The following is a 13,126-nucleotide window of genomic DNA, read 5'->3' as shown; positions in this document are numbered from 1 at the left end:
GGTGTGAGCCATGATGCCCGGCCGACTTATTTAGAGAGGGAGAGGAAGTTCTAGATATAAGCAGTAATTTTTTTTTTTTTTTTTGTGATGGAGTCTCACTCTGTCACCCAGGCTAGAGTACAGTGGTGCCATCTTGGCTTACTGCAACCTCCACCTCCCAGGTCCAAGCAATTCTCCTGCCTCAGCCTCCCAAGTAGCTAGAATTACAGGCACGTGCCACTGTACCTGGCTAATTTTTCTATTGTTGGGAGAGACAGGATTTCACTGTCTTGGCCAGGCTGGTCTCCAATACCTGACCTCAAGTGATCCACCTGCCTTGGACTCCCAAAGTACTGGGATTACAGACCTGAGCCACTGAGCCCAGTCTAAGCAATGATATTTTGACAAAGGATTTGAGTAATTTCCAATTCCAGTTTTGTAACATGTTACCTGATATGTAAAGGCACTCAATAAATAACTGTTGAATTACCAAAGTAATGAATGATGAGTTATGTATTTCATTGCATTCAAACACTTCTTATGGGGAGTCTTCCCTTACATTATCTGTGCAACTTGACCTCATCTTGGCCCTTCTGCCATAATGCAGGGCCTTGTGCTTATGCTGTTGTCTCTGCTTAAAAATATCCTTTGTCTTGTAACCCATCTGGAAAATGTCTACTCACTTGTCATAACTCAGTCCTGACATACATTGTTAGAGACGAGTGTAACTATGTAAAATGAACATAGGCATTAGAGTTGCAAAGACCTAGGTTCACATCCAGGCTCTCACACATACAACGGGAAGCTGTCCCAAGAGTTATTTCTGCTAACTTTTAGTTTATTAAGTGATAAGTAAAACAAGAAAAAAAAATGTTTTAGCAAATCCAGTCATCATTTTCCATGGCTGTGAATCATATTTCTGCAGGCAGTCCAACCTAGTAATAGGCCAAGTCTCATATTTGGCTTTGCTGAATGTCTTAAACTTCTGCCAAGTAGAAACATGGCCATAAGTCGAATAGCAAACATATCTGATGCCACGAAAATCTCAGCTATACCTGAATGCACCAGAACTTTCACTTCATTCAATTTCTGGATTTTGACCAGGTCAAATATGTTGACTAAGCTTGAGCATTTCTGTGCTGGAGGGATCCATAATTTAAGTTGGGGGTTGACCAAAACTGAGCAGGATCAATGAGGCATTCATGACAAGACTGTGGGAAACCAATTGGAAGGTAGAGCCCCTCATCCTTCCATCAAACCTGCATTTTCAGCTTGTGCCCTAATGCATCTGGTTTGCGCACCAGGCACACGATGCATTTCTCCCATTGTCAAAGCCTCGGCCTTGAATTCACAGATATGCTCAGCTGTCACCTTCTCTCTCAAGGCTGTTTTCCAGAAGTAACACAGAAATACTTGGATTCTACTTTTGTCATTATATATCAAGAGATCTAGACAAAATAAAATGTACCTAAAGGGCATGAAATTATAGGCATTTTGAAAACAAAGTTCAAGGTAATACCAAACCCACTTTTATACAATTCAGCTATCACATTGCACATTCAACATCAACAAGATCATCCTCTAACTGAAAGGTAATTTTTGAGACAGTAACTAGGGTTCATTCCTTAGACAAGTTTCCTAAACTCTCTGTTTCAGTTTCCTTGGTATCACATGTGAAGAATAATACCCGTGGTGAGACTTCAAGAGAGTATATTAATATATATATTATAGATTATATAATATATTATTTATAATAGATTATTAAATATGTAATAACATATGTAATATATCTACATAATATATAACTATATTATGTATAATCTATATAATATATAATATGTATAATATATTATGTATAGTCTATCTATTATGCATATAAAATATATAATATATTATTACATATAGAATATATAATATATTATATGTAATATACCATATAATATGTTATGATAATATATATTACATATATTTTATGTTATGACATATAATGTTATATTGATACATAAATATATGATAATATATTAATATATGTTATGATAACATATATTAATATATGTTATATGTTATTACATATAATATTAATATATAATACATTGTACATATATACTACATGTATACTATATATGTATGGTATATGTGGATTAATGTATAATATCTAATATATGTTACATATATGACCAGTACAATATTATATATTATGTATTAATAATACATAATATAATGACATATTATTGTATTATATATTATAGTACTATATATCATATCATAATTATATAATTGATATATGATTATATGATTATATGATTATTGCTATTTAATGATTATATAATTATTGATATATGATTACATAATATATTCCATATTACCATTATAGATAATATATACTATAATATATAATATAATATACTATTTTCTATGTAATATATAATAGCAATATATATTATAACAATATATATTATATATGTAATTACATATTATGTGTAATATATTACATTAATATAATTTATGCAATATATAATATATTATATATGATATGTTATGTATGTGATTTTATACTACATAATACTACATATTATATTATTTATTAACATATTATTATATGTGTAATATATAATATCTTAATATATGTAATTTATATTATTACATATAGCATAATGTATGATACAATCTTTTGTTATATATTATATATTGTATTATACAATGTATTATGTAAATATTATATATGATATATGATTACATATATTATAGTATATATTGTGATGTATAATTATACAGCATATATGTAGCAATTATATATTGCATATATAATAATCTATATGTTATATATTAAATACATAATACATTATATATTTTATATGCATATATTATTGTATATATTACACATTATATATTCATTGCATATAAAATATTGTCTATATGACACCTAATATAAATATATAAAATAAAGATTAATAAATATAATATATACTATTTATAATAATGTATGTTATTACATATAATGATATATTATTACATATCATACTTATGCATATAATACACACACTATATATACATATATATCTGGCACACAGTGGGTGCTCACTGTTGGTGTCTGTAAGTATGCCTCAAAAAGCTCTACTTTTCACATGCGTTTCCACCCTCTGTACTGTTCATGTAGAATGTGTGTCTACCTCCTTTGTGCAACTACACACTCCTTGTGTTTTTCATGAGTGTGTGGTAGAAGATGAATGAATAATCTGCGTTAAGTATCTGCCACAGACCAGGCTTAAGTGAGGTGCTTTTCATACTGTATTCCTTGGCTCCTTCTCCAAACTCTGTAAGGAGTCATTGAACTCCCATCACAGGATGATAAAAGTCAAGGACCTTGGACTACGTGTGATGCCATGCGCTTTGCATCACATTTGTGCATTGTAGTGTAAGGACTGAGGTCAAAGCAGTTGTTCAGTAAATATAGAAGAATTCTCCCTTGGATTCTTGAGACCCCTTTCCTGGAGCCTAATGTTCACTAAAGCTCAGCATTTGAGAGCAAGCACTTTGGAGTCAAACACTTTTGCTCTTCCAGCTCTCTGACTTTTGACAAATTCTCAACCACTACGTGCCTCAGTTTAAATCAATTGTAAAATGGAAATCATGATAACGTCTACCTCATATTTGTTTTGAGAATAAAATGAAATAGTATATGTAAGTTATTTTATATAGCGCCTAACATACAGTAAGTGCTCAATAAATGTCCCCTGAGTGGCACTGCTGGAAAGATTCAGGAAGCTGCCTATCCAGCATGGTAGGTGGAAGCCTCAGCAGCCTGCAGAAACTTGGGGGCTGTTGTTCATGGGAAGCGAAGCCCATTTTTGGCTGTAACAGTCTCACAGTTGACAAAGGAATGGTGTTCATTTCCTTCAAAAGTTGTTTTGTTCTCTTTCCAAGGCTTTAGGGCAAATACTGGCTCAATAGGAAGCTCTTTGAAGCGGTGAGTCAACAGTCACTCATTCTAAAAGGTGATTCGCATGCCAGAGTGTGCAGTCCACAAATGGTATGGGGGTGGTATCTCTTGGGGAGAGACTGATAATGCCCCTAAATGAGTTGTTTATGATCACAGGCTGCTCATAAACAGACATGAGAACAGATGTGCCAATTAATTTCTCATGTCCCCTCCACACTCCTTCACAAAGGGCAGAACTCTTTCTCAAAAAAGATGCTAAACTTAGGAATGAAGAGCATCATTTCTTCCGTCCCCCAGGCATCTTCAAAACTTGGGCTCACTGAGAGTCAGAGGAAGAGCGGGAGATGCGGATGTTTCAAAGATTTGTGCATTCATATTGAGGTAAAATGAGAGAATTCTTGAAAAGCTGGCTAGAGGGGGATTTTGGAGCCTTGGGGAATTTCAGTGGAGAGATGGCCTTGCTCCTGAATTTTTACTTGATGACAAACATTTTATCAAAATTCAAAATTATTAACCTATTATTTTTCTGTTTATTTCTTCCAATAGACTGTGTATACCTAAGGGATACAACCTTACTTTGCATCTGTAACAGGTAGGTTTATGAAGTCTGGCATTAGCAATGTGTCAAAATGCCTGAGTTGGAATCTGAGTTTTAGGCAAGTTATTTAACCCCTCAGTGCCCCAATTTCCTCATCTATAATATGGAGTCTCCAAATCATACCTACCTGCTTAGGTTACTGTGAACATTAATTGATCTAATGCATTGCTACTCAAAGTGGGATCCAAGACCAAAATAGGTCTACAAACTGTTACCTGTCCTCTGTCAGTTACCTACAGAAAGTAAGAGTAACCTTTCAGGAGACTTTATAGCAGTTGCATTTTACCACATCAATTTCATTATATTTTACAAATATATTGGACTGTAGTAGATCAAAAAACAATTTTTAACTAGTTATTCATCATTATTTGAGAACCATTAATAATGTATCTCTTCTAATATAGATGTGTTCCAGCATCTGCTTATTAAAATGTGTATTGTTTTAAATACCTTCCTCTTAACTTCTTCATGATTTCTCCTTCATGGTTGTCTTTGAGCATGGTGTGTCGGTAGTATGATTTCTATTTCAGGGTTTTTAAAGGAGATATTTATAATGTGTATTACTAAAAGTGGGCGTTGTAGAGTTGAGAAGAACTAATGAAGAGTTTTATTCAACATAAGAACTTGGATTTGACTCTAGGATGGAGCAAGAGTGCCATAGCATTCTACATGGAAAACCTGGGAGCATGAGGTGAGAGGGCAACTAAGAAATCTCATCCTCCAGCAATGTGATAGGTAATAGGTTCTCCTTTTGGGTTCTGCGAAAGCTCTCTTGATGAGGTCCTGTTTGAAAGCATCTTTTCCCACCTAACAGGGAACTTCATGTGGTAGAGTATAGATTTTGCTCAAAATTAACTTATGAAATATTGGACCAGAGCAAATATTCAACCAGTGAAACTGTCATAAAAGTTAGTTTTCAAGTCGGCTAGTTCATAAGCATTTAAGGGGGTACAATTTTGTCTTCTATATAATGAGAGATGTATAACTGATGAATAACAGTGTGATGTAGGAGAAATGACAAAGGCTTTGGAATCAGACATAACAGTGTTTTTGTTTTTTGTTTTTCTCTACCACCTACTGACCAGCAAGTCACTTAATCTCTGAGCCTCAGATTCCTCACCTATAAAATGGGGAAAATGACACTTCACCTTGCAGATGAACATGATAATGCAATGTGTTCCTGACATACAGTATTTCAATAATTGCTAGCGACTATACCCTGTCCTCATGTTTTCATGAAGGAACTTCCGTAAAGTAAATTAAAGATGGCTATAAATTTTTTGCTGTTGCTGACAAGTGGAGTCTAATTCTCCCCCTCTTTAGTCTGAGCAATTGTTAGTGACATGTTTGACCAATAGAATGTAGTAGAAATCATGTTCTGGGACTTACAAAGCCAGCTTATAAGAAATCTTCCAGCTTTCATCTGGGCATCCAGAAAAATTAGCTGTGGGGAAGTCAGCTGCCACATTAAAAAAAAAAAAAAATCTGATTACTCTAAGTCGTTCATGCTGTGAGGAAGCCTATGCTAGAAAAGCAGAGAGGCCAATGGGAGGAGAGATGCCATCCAGCCCACATGCCAGGAGCAAGTGAAGACGTCTTTGGAAGACTCCAGAGCCAGCCACCATCTCTGACTATAATTGTACGAAAGACCTTGAGTGAGAACCACCCAGCTAAACAGAACTGTGAGAGAAAATTGTACTCTGTCTAGACAGCCACTGTTTGGGGTTGGTTTGTTAAGCAGCAGTAGAAAGCCAGGACATTCTGCTAGAGCAGAATTTTTGGTCTTCCTGCCTCTTGCTAACTAATTAGTGATGGGTGGTTTGTCAGTAAATAGTTTAGCCTCCGTTAGTCTACGATACCATATCGGCTAGAGTTAAGGTATTCAAGACTGCTGCTCCCATGTGGCCCACATATGAGCTTTCTCCACCTTCTGCTCTTTGAGGTAGGTGATTGTTTCTTGGGGGAGAGCTGCTTGCCCAGCTGATCCCAGCTGTGGGTAGGTGGCTAAGTATGAAGAAGCCAGTTTTGCTTCGGGGTGAGGCTGCTTTCGTCAGCCTAAATCTACCATGTTTATCTACTCTTTGATCACTTGTTCAGAACCAGTGGGGAGTGCCAGAAACTGGCACTGCAGGGAGACCCCCAAGCTTCCTTCCAGCTTGACATACAGCAGAGTAAATGGTCAAGTATTAGGCAGATTCCTAACTTGCCCTGTGCCCTTGCTTGTATGCAATTCTTGCTCATATTGCTAATAATGTGTTTAATTTCCCCAAATTTACAAATGACCTAAAACAATTATAATCATGGTTAGTAAGTTTGCTGGTTTTCTCTTGACACTTTTGATAGATTGTTTATATTACCTACAATACAAAGAGCAAGACAAAAACTTTCCACCAAAGCCAAGTTGGTAAACAAAGCCCCAGAGACTGCCATCATATCCTGTACAAAACTCAAACACAACTCTGATTTCCTTGGTCAGCCTGAAGCCAACAGGTGCATCTGCTGTGTTGAATTCTGTTGGGCCTTTATTATTTTTTTTCAGTTACTGTTGTGCTACTTCCAATCATTCTTTTGTCTCAGGACAAAAAAGAGAATGAAAATTCTGTTAAGGTTACAGAAATGGCATTTTCTGCCCCTTTTTTATGATAATTGTATTTCTTTCATTCATTCATCCACCCACTAAATTTTAAATGTAGAATAGGAGTATTATTCCTAATAGGAGCATTATTCATACTAGCCAAAAAATGAAAACAACCCAAATGTCCATCAACTGAAGAAGGGGTAAACGAAATGTAATATAATTGAGTATTATTTGGCAATAAAAAGTACTCAACATGAATGAAACTTGAAAACATGAAGCTAAGTGAAAGAAGTTACAAAGGACTACATAGTATATGATTCCACTCACATGAACTATTCAGAACAGGAAAATCTATGAAGACAGAAAGTTGATTAGCAGTTGCCAGAGGATGAGAGGAAGGAAAGAATGGGGAGTGACAGCTGATGAGGTTTCTTTTTGGGATGAAACCCATGTTCTAAAATTAGATAATGGTGATGGTTACACAAATCTATGAATTTGATTTTTTAAAAATTGAATTGTATTCCTTAAAAGTTGAAAGTTATGGTATATGAATTGTATATTTAAAAAGTTGTGATAAAAAATAAGACCCTTATTTGGGACACAATTGAAAGAATAGGGAGAATGTTGATGGCCTAATAATATTAAAAGACAAAAAACAGGTGTTGTGAACTGAATGTTTGCATCCCCCCAACATTCATATGTGGAAGCCCTAAACCTCAATGCGATGGTATTAGGAAGTGGAACCTTTGGAAGGTGATTGGGTATAAATTAAGTCATGAGACTGAGACCCTCATGATGGGATTAGTGCCCTTATAAGAAGAGCAAGAAAGCAACACCTCTCTCTCCACAGGAACACACTGAGGAAAGGCCATATGAGGACACCACAAGCAGGCACCATCTATAAGCCAGAAGGCAGGTTCTCACCAGACCGTGAATCTGCCAGCACCTTGATCTCGGACATTCCAGCCTTCAGAACTGTGAGAAGTAAGTCTGTTGTTTAAGCCACCCGGTCTGTGGTATCTTGTCATAGCAGCCTGAGCTGACTGTAACAGCAGGATACAAAATTCAATATAGCCGTAACTATGTAATACAAATGTACAGGACAAAAAATTCATCTAAAAAAGGCTCAAAGTGTTAACACTGTTCTCTCTAAGTGATCAAAATACTTTTTTTTAACTTCTGTTTTTAAAATGCTTGTAAAACACTGGATGGTAGCTCACGTTGACTGGCCTCTTTCTCCACACCAGGATCTCAGTTGGTCCTCACAACGATCCTATGAGGCAGGAACTCTCCATGCCAGGACTTTACATAAGGGAAAAGTGAGACCCAGAGAGGCTAAGTAATTTGTTAAAGATCACACAGCTACACATGACAGGGTATATATTGAGACTTCAGTCTGTCGGACTCCAAAACTTGCACTTTTTAAGTGCCAACAGCAATAAATTTTATATTCTTCCTTTCCCTCTTCCCAAATTTATACTCCAAATATGTTATGCTCCTGCAAAATCTAACCGTCATTGTGTATTCACATTTTGATACTGAAAGGAGGACAGTAAGCCTACTGGCGTGGCTCAGAAGCTTAGGCTGGCCTGAGAGAGTAAATTGTCACTTTGAGAACACAACTGAATTATTAAAGCCCACTTAGTAATTTGTTCCATCCAAGGCCCTCCTTCATCCTTTCCAGTTTTTATTTTATTTTATTGTTATTTTAAAAGCCAGCCCCAGCGAAATTTAGCAGTGGGGAGGCTGTATACCAACTTTAGTGATATTAATGTGAGTAAGTTCTGCTAACCCAATATCATCAGCCTTTTGTTTACTTTAAAAACACCTTCTCAGCTGGGTGCAGTGGTTCATACCTTTAATCCCAGTACTTTGGGAGGTGGAGGTGGGTGGACCACCTGAGGTCAGGAGTTTGAGACCAGCCTGGCCAACATGATGAAATTCCGTCTCTACAGAAAATACAAAAATTAGCTGGGCATGGTGGCGGGCTCCTGTAATCCCAGCTACTCAGGAAACTGAGGCAGGAGAATTGCTTGAACCTGGGAGGCGGAGGTTGAAGTGAGCTGAGACCGCACCATCGCACTCCAGCCTGGACAACAGATTGAGACTCCGTCTCAAAAAAAAAAAAGAAATCATTTTCTCAGTGGCTAAACTGTTGAATCACAGAACCCCAAGGCTGGTAAGACCCCAAAAGCAATCAAACCCATTTCCCAATGTGATAGTACATTCTGGAACTGCCCCCCACCCAACAAGGAGCAACCTAATGATTCCTCAAATACAGCTTCACTAGCAAGAGTGGCCCTCAACGCCATGATCCCAGCATGACCCAGCTCTTTGTTACATCTGTGCTCTTACTTTGAGAGAATTTACTACCACCAAATTATCTGCAGAAAAGTAGAGCAGATAGAGTGTTGTCCTTCCTTTTTCCTCATGGAAAAGGAATTTTAAGGTGCTGCAACAAGTTGCTTGTCCAGCACATTCAAGATAAGTCAGTGTCTAACTATGGCAGGAAGTGTCACCGATGCCCTGCCAAGAAACACCTTGTGCCAAGCCAGCCTGCCTCTGATCAGGGCCTTCTTCTCCAGGTTCCTCCTGCTCCAATCTTCCATAGCTCAGCAGACGGCACCTGCATCCCTCGCACTGCTCAAGCTGAAAACCTAGGAGTTATTCCTGTTGCCTCCCTCTTCCTCACCCCCACAGCCAATCTGTCACCAAAGCCTGTTGATTATACCTCCAAAATATATCTCAATCTCATCTGCTTCTGTCCATTGCCACTACCCATGTCCAAACACTGTTGTTTCCCATCTGGACCCCTGCTCTCCCCACTTTCACAATAGTTTCCCCAACACACACACACACACACACACACACACACACACACACACTCATGCACCACAGTCCATTAGCCATCCAATACCCAAAGTGATCTTTGAGAAAAGTACACTAGATATGCCACTTTTCTGCTTAAAGCCCCATGAATAGCTTGCCATTGCACCCAGAATATCATTTAAAATCCTCCCTGGTGATTCCTAGGGCCCCTGTGATCCAGCCTCAGCCTACCTCCTGGCTTCATCTCACACCACTCTCCAGCTCATTCATTGTATTTTAGCCTTGGTGGCCAGCTTTCAATGTCTGCCTGCCTCAGGGCTCCCACGATACCATCCTGGAATATTCTCCCTGCACTGTCCTATCTTGCCACCTGCCCCCACAGTCTTGCTATGACTAGCTCCTATTCCTCCTCCAAGCATCAGCTTAAATTCTTCTTCAGGTGTTCTATGACTTTATATTAGCTCCCTGTGAAGGCCAGGTCTCTTCTCTTGCAGATATCAGCAACTCAAGTCTAATTGATTAATTAAATAATAGTTTTCCAATTAAATAAACACAAGGAAATGACTTGACCCATGGAACTCAAAAGTGTAGAATTATTGCTTTAGACACAGGGACCCAGAGCTCAAATGATGTCATCAGAACCGGACTTGGCTCCATCTCTTCATGCAAGCTAATATTCAAGACATATTTATTATCTATTATGTACCAGGCACTTTTTTAGGTAGTGGGGATACATCAGGGAAGAAAAAAAAAAACCTTGCCTTCAGGGAGCTGTCATTCTAGCAAGGGAAGATGCACACACACATGCGCGCGCGCACCCACCCCCCCACACACACGCACAGAGTAAAGACAGTAAATAAGTAAAGTATAAACCTATATTAGAAAATGTCTCTGCTGTGAAAACAAGACAGAACAAGATAAGGCAGATTGGGAGTGCCAAAAGTTGGGGAGCAGGGCTTGCCATTTTAAGTAGAAAAGTCATGATAGACTTCTGGGAGAAGGTGACATTTGAGGAAAGATTTGAAGGAGGCAAGGGAATGAGCCCAGTGAATATCTGAGATGGGCGATCTTTAGGCTGAAGGACTGCCATGAAAAGCCCTACCCAATAGCATGTCTGCCATCCTGAGGCCAGGAAGGGAGCAGGTGTGGACAGAGTGGAGTGAGCAAGGTAGGAGGCAGGATGGAAGGAAGGGACAGGTAGCAAAGATTCAATCCCACAGGCCCAGCAAGCCATTGTGGGGGTTTGAGCAGAGGAGTTGAACAATCTGGCTTACATCCTAAAAGAGTCATTATCCAAGCTGTGTTGAGCAAAGATTTCAGTGGAGGGCATGAGAAGAAGCAGGGAAACCAGTTAGGTGGCTCCCGCTGTTATCCAGTGAAGGTGGCTTGGACCACCACAAAAGAAGGAAAGGTGGTGAGAAGGGGCTGGATTCTAAATGCATCTCTTTGACAGATTGGATGTGGGGTGTGCTAGAATGCTCAGGATAAAGACTTCAGTTCTCAAGTCTCCCTGAAGGTAGGTGGAGACACCAAATTCTAAATTTTGGCTCATGGGACATAAACAGAAGGAAGTGGGCAACTTCTCAGAGGGAAGAGGCATGCCCTCCACCTCACCTCTCACCTTGATCTTGCTGGTTAACATTCAGATGTTACACTGGCAGCCACCCTGGATCATACCAAGGAGGGTGACATCTTAAGGAGCCACCCAGTGACCCATGGAGGGACTGTCACACTAGCCCTGGTCTGCTAATGCATGGCTTGTTACATGAGAAAGACACTTCTACCCTATTTAAGTCATTTTCTCCAGGTCTCTGTAAGATAAGTCAAATGTTTATCATACCTAAAATAATGGCCATGCGATGTTCTTCATCTCGTCAGTTACATCAGGGCTTATCTTGCAATCTGATGGTCTAGATCAACACAAGGGGGATATTTTGATGGCAGAAATTAAGTCATTTAGAAATTGCTATAAGAAAGCAAGAAGTGTTAATATCTTTTCATAATGTGCTATTCGGTTCACAAAGTATTTTTAACTGCCTTATTTTATTTAATTCTTGAAGCAACATTGTAAATGAAGCATTATTCTCTACTCTCCTGTGACCATCCAGTGAGTCAGGACCATATCTTCAGTTGTCGGCCTGGCATTCAAATGTGTTATGTGATTAATAAATGCGTGACCAAATGCTTGGGTAAGTGGAAAGTGTGGTTCCCCATTTTCAGTACGCTAAAAAAAAAGTTCAAAGCATTAAGCAGCGTGACCCAGGAAATACAGTCTGTAAATGATGAACACAAACACCTATGTCCTCTGAATTGACACTTTGCTTTGGATTTTACCAAAAATGAAAGGAGGCAAGAGAAAGATGGAAGAAAGGAGAGAGAAAGCAAAAGGGAAATAAAGACAAAGAAAAAGGTAAGCAGAGAGCTTTCCATTTTTCTGGGATATATCATTGGAAGGGAAGGAGACAAGTGCACACAGGATTTCCTCACCTCCAAATCCTGAGGGTGTGGCATGGCTGACACAGCAAGGGTTCTCAGAGACTTGGCCTCTTTCCAGAGGCAAGCGCACAGCAGAGCAGGCACTTGCGCTTGTGGCCATTTGAACTCCAGAGCTGCTTCAAATCACTTTCCCACTGGCAGATTCCTGACACTGATACTCTCCCTGGGTCATGGATACTGCTGTAAATGCAGATCGTTTAAGAAACCCAGACCAGCAAAGCTGGTTGCGTTTATCGGGAGCAGAAAGGAGTGTTTTTTTCCCTCAAGCCATTCTTACGTGATTTTAAATTTCCCTGCGTGCACAACCTGAAGGGAAATCATTAGACTCGTTGTTATTTGGTTTTATTTATTTTTTAAATCATTCTGCAGCTTTAGAGTCCGTCTGTTCTCATTTAGCAGGGGAGGATGTGGGCAGGGCCAGATGATCTCAGATTTAAAGTGAGAGGCAAGAGTGTGATATTTATCTCAGGCTGAGGCTGATTGCAAAGGGCCATGATGACCAGAAACAACAGAGCCCTCTTCCCTGGGCTACACAGCACGACCTGGTCCCCTGTGACCTTCTTAGGCACAACTCACTGCAGAGCTGGACCCTTACTTGAGCAGGGGCTGCTCTGAACACTGACCTACAATGGCTGTTAAGGTCAAAGCCAGAGGAGGATTGTATGCAGCACTGCTGAAAAAGACAGTTGTCCGAGGCAGTGACATT

The sequence above is a fragment of the Cebus imitator genome, unplaced genomic scaffold (genome assembly GCF_001604975.1).
Source record: "Cebus imitator isolate Cc_AM_T3 unplaced genomic scaffold, Cebus_imitator-1.0 Scaffold163, whole genome shotgun sequence".
Taxonomy (NCBI): domain Eukaryota; kingdom Metazoa; phylum Chordata; class Mammalia; order Primates; family Cebidae; genus Cebus; species Cebus imitator.
Note: the sequence above shows the minus strand (reverse complement) of the source record.